At 39.4% G+C, this 5,041-nt stretch overlaps 1 pseudogene; it reads left to right on the top strand.

Annotated features, from left to right (window-relative positions):
• The first annotated feature begins 2,055 nt into the window (after positions 1-2,055).
• On the top strand, positions 2,056-4,749 carry LOC144805798 (uncharacterized; annotated as a pseudogene).
• The last annotated feature ends 292 nt before the right edge of the window (positions 4,750-5,041 follow it).

Genomic DNA, 5,041 nt, shown 5'->3' with positions numbered 1-5,041 from the left:
CAGGGTGTTAAATACCCGGTACAATTAGCACCATCACACTGCTTAACATTATTAAATACCCACAAATAAAATAATCAGGTGACTCTTATTCTCTTGGGTGCAATATGTCCATACCCAGCATTTCTCTTTATGTAATAAAGCATTCTTGTTGTGTCTTTTAATAACTGTATAGTATTCATTTGATAATACAAATCCAAGATTGCTTTAAACTGTATCCCAGTAAGCCCCATATACCAGAAACACAATCAATATGCTTGCTTATAAATTAATTGTAAAACACACAATTGCCATCACATCCATCCACTACTAAACGTATAAGCAAAGAATATTTATATTTATAATAATAGCTCCAGCTCTTAAAAAATGCGAGACCTATTGCATTGCAAATGCTTGTTCTTTCTTGGTGTTGTGCAGCATTGGGAAAGCCTATATGTCTAAAAGGTGAGACTTCTTGACATTGCCAATGTGTGTTTATTGTGGTTGTAAACCTCCTTTGTCTTGTGTAGCTCTGGCCAGAGCCTCTGATTTCTGAAGTTACACTATGTGAAAGATGCTCAGATTATTGTCCGGGTGCTATCACAGGCTCTCTGATAGTATAGAGGACTCCCTTGCAGCAATTGATTATATTTCCCGCCGTTTTTGTGATGCTCTTTGTGGTGTGGTCCATTCACTGGAAAAGGTTCTGTTAGACCTGACAGTCTTAGGTTGGTTTTTCCCCAACTTTTTTCTATGCTCGTTTGTGCTGGCTTTAGGACTCTGCATCTATTACCACTGTTAATCAGTGCTAAAGTGTTTGTGCTCTCTCCCCTCAACATGATAACATGGGCTCATACTCAGTTGGCCTATTTAATTTGCTTATAAGCCCCTAGTAAATTGCACTACATGTGCCCAGGGCCTGCTAATTATTTGCTACTAGTGGGCTTCAGCACTGACCGTGCCACCCACATATGCAGCCTGAAACCATGTCTCAGGTCTGACACTGCAGTGCCTCTGTGTGAAGTTTACCGCCCCATCAAGTTGGCATTTAATGCTACCTGCCAAGGCTAAAACCCCCCTTTTATTACATATAAGTCGCCCCTAAGGAAGGCCCTTGGGAACCCAAAGGGCAGGACGCTATGTGAGTAAAAGGCAGAACATATCCTTCTATGTTTTACTTGTCTTGGTAGTGACAAACAGCTAAATTACTTTTTCACTGCTGTAAGGCCTACTCCTCTCATTGGCTACAACTGGGAATTCCTTGGAATACCTTTAAGCTGTAATTACTGATTGGAAAGTAGTAGCCTCTTCATGTGTCATATTTTTGCAATGGTAATGATAAATCCTCTTTACTGGTAGAGTCTGATTTAACATTACTATTTTAGAAAAGCTACTTTTAGAAAGTGGACTCTGCATGTACTGCTCTTTGTGCCTTACACCCTGTCTCTAATACACGTCTGGGCTGGGTGACCGACCCCTTTGTGCATTCCTTCTAGAGAGCCACAGACACTGCAAGAGTTGGGTGTGATTTTGCACTTATCTGCATCCATCTGCATCCCGATGGGTCTTTCTGGGCAGATGGGAGGAAGGGGCCCACGCTTACCCTTCACAGGGTAGTAGACTGACCACATACAAAGGAATGATTACTCCCTCTGGTAGTCTGGAGTGAGTGCTGGGATTGAAAGAGATACTGGTGCGCTTCAAAACCACTCTTTGAAGTTTCCCTCACAGCAAAGGCCCATTTGGACGTAAGTGCTGAGTCTCTGGCCCCATCAAATCCGACACTTATGGATCTAGACAGACCCGCTGTCAGAAGAATTGTGGTGCTACACAAAAGACTCAACTGAAGTCTTGGTTACTCCTTGAGTCCACACTCCGTGACAGGAGGGTGTCAAGGAAGGATTGTATGCCCGTGCTCTACCTACTGCATCTTTACATTGAAAGTGTAATTTAGAATTTCTTCAGCACACTTGTCTTTATGGACAATTAAATGTCTCATTAAATGGCAATAGATATTCGTGATGGGCCCACCATTTAAGCTTATCCAGTGTTTTTTTTTTCCCCAACAGGTGAAATAAATGCAGTAATGAACAAAAAAGGTGAAGGCATTAAACATCAGTTGTGTAGAAAGTAACGTAAAAACAGTACACCTCGAAATTACTTCCCTTGAAGGCTAATGCTTCGCCAACGTCTTATTCTACAGCAGAAAACCCAAACTGCCCAATGTGGTCTGTACTTGGCTCTTAGGGATCACCCGATCTACATTGACAAAATAACACACTGACATACTGAAGCAAGTCTGATAAGGTCTCACTACGAAGGAAGAGCTAACCTGGATCAGAAAGAACACACAGAAGAGAAACCGTATGAATATCTAGAAAGTGACAACACATTTATTAGGGAGAAAAAGAGCAAGTGCAACATCAGAAAATCATACTGGAGAAGAACCATATCGATGGACTGACTGCGGAAAAGATTTATTTGCAATGAAACACCTAATGCAGCATCAGAGTCTCCACGTAGAGGAGAAACCATATCAATGTACAGAATGTGACCAAGCATTTATAACAATTGGACACCTAAAACAACATCTGAAATTCCAAACTGGGGAGAAACCATATAAATGTACAGAATGTGGCAAAGCATTTGTAAGAAATGGAGATCTAAAGCGACATCAGAAAATCCACACTGGGGAGAGACCATATAAATGTACAGAATGTGACAAAGCATTTGCAAGAAATGGAGAGCTAAAGCTACATCAGAAAATCCACACTGGGGAGAAACCGTATAAATGTACAGAATGTGACAAAGCATTTATAAGAAAAAAAGAGCTAAAGCAACATCAGAAAATCCACACTGGGGAGAAACCGTATAAATGTACAGAATGTGACAAAGCATTTGTAAGAAATGGAGAGCTAAATCGACATCAGAAAATCCACACTGGGGAGAAACCATATAAATGTACAGAATGTAACAAAGCATTTATAAGAATTGGAACGCTAAAGCGACATCATAAAATCCACACTGGAGAGAAACCATACGAATGTACAGAATGTGACAAGGCATTCATTAGAAAGGCAAGTCTAATGGAACATCAGAAAATCCACACTGGGGAGAAACCATATCAATGTACAGAATGTGAAAAAGCCTTTAAAGGAAATAGACAGCTGAAGCAACATCAAAATATCCACACTGGAGAGAAACCATATCAATGTACAGAATGTGACAAAGCTTTTATAACAATTGGACAACTAAAACAACATCACAAAATCCACACTGGGGAGAAACCATATAAATGTACAGAATGTGATAACGCATATATTACTAGAAGAGACCTAATTAAACATCAAAAAGTACACACTGGCGAGAAACCGTATAAATGTACCGAGTGCCACAAAGCATTTCTAACAATTGGAGAGCTAAAGCGACATCAGAAAACCCACACTGGAGAGAGATCATATCAATGTACAGAATGTGACAAATCTTTTATAACAAATGGAGAGCTAAAGCTACATCAGAAAATCCACACGGAAGAGAAACCATATAAATGTACAGAATGTGACCAAGCATTAATAACAATTGGACACCTAAAACAACATCTGAAATTCGAAACTGGGGAGAAACCATATAAATGTACAGAATATGACAAGGCATTTATTACTAGTGGATACCTAATTAAACATCAGAAAGTACACACTGGGGAGAACCCGTATAAATTTACGGAGTGCGACAAAGCATTTATAACATTTGGGGAGCTAAAGCAACATCAGAAAATCCAAAGTGGGGAGAAACCATATAAATGTACAGAATGTGACAAAGCCTTTATGAGAAATGGAACGCTAAAGCGACATCAGAAAATCCACACTGGAGAGAGATCATATCAATGTACAGAATGTGACAAAGCATTTATAAGAAAAAGAGAGCTAAAGCGACATCAGAAAATCCACACTGGGGAGAAACCATATAAATGTACAGAAAGTGACAAAGCATTTATAAGAAATGAAGAGCTAAAGCAACATCAAAAAGTCCACACTGGAGAGAAACCATATAAATGTACAGAAGGTGACAGAGGATTTATTAGAAAGTCACATCTAATGGAACATCAGAAATTCCACACTGAGGAGAAACCACATCAATGTGCAGAACGTGACAAAGCATTTACAACAAATGGACAGTTAACGCGACATCAGAGTTCACACTGGGGAGAAACCGTATGAATGCACTGAATGTGACTAAGCATTTATAACCAATGGAGAGCTGAAGCAATATTAGAAAATCCACACAGGAGAGAGACCATTCAACTGCACTGAATGTGAGAAGGCATTTATTAGAAAGTCGCATCTTATGCAACATCAGATAGTCTACGGAGGAGAGAAACCGTATGAATGTACATAACGCAACAAGACATTTATTACGAGGCAAAGATAAATAGTACATCACAAATTCTACACTGGGGAGAAACGATATGGCTGTACTGACTGTGACTTAGCAGTTATTACAAAGCAAACATTAAAACTACATCAGAATGTTCACACATGAAAGAAACCATATCATTGTACAAAATGTGATAAAGCATGTATTCCAAATGGAGGGTGACCATTCAACTGCACCGCATGTGACAAGGTATTTATTATAAAGGGAGAATTAAAGCAATATTAGCGTCCACACTGAGGAGAAACCACATGAATTTACAAAATGTGACAAGGGATTCATTACAAAGCAAAATCTAATACAAGATCAGGAAGTTCACAAAGGGGAGAAAACATATGTTGTAGTGTAGTTCCTATATTCCCAATAGGTTCTGCGCATTGGAATAACATAAACGATAGTTTAGACATAGGACTGAGGTCGACTAGGTCTCTACTGAATATGTTAGACTTAATTAGGTATGCCAGCTAGCTCAGAGGTCACTAGAAACTTTCTTGAGTGAACAGGAAGGAGTTAACTTTCCTGCACAGACAAGAAGGGATTCGTTTTTGACAACCACATAAACATGACAACTTTGCTCCCCCCAGAATAAGGAGTAAATGTCCAGAGTCGCGGAAAACAATAGATAACTATTTCA

Source organism: Lissotriton helveticus (genome assembly GCF_964261635.1).
Source record: "Lissotriton helveticus chromosome 1_1 unlocalized genomic scaffold, aLisHel1.1 SUPER_1_unloc_26, whole genome shotgun sequence".
Taxonomy (NCBI): Eukaryota; Metazoa; Chordata; class Amphibia; order Caudata; family Salamandridae; genus Lissotriton; species Lissotriton helveticus.
Note: the sequence above shows the minus strand (reverse complement) of the source record. Positions and strands in the feature narration are given on the sequence as shown.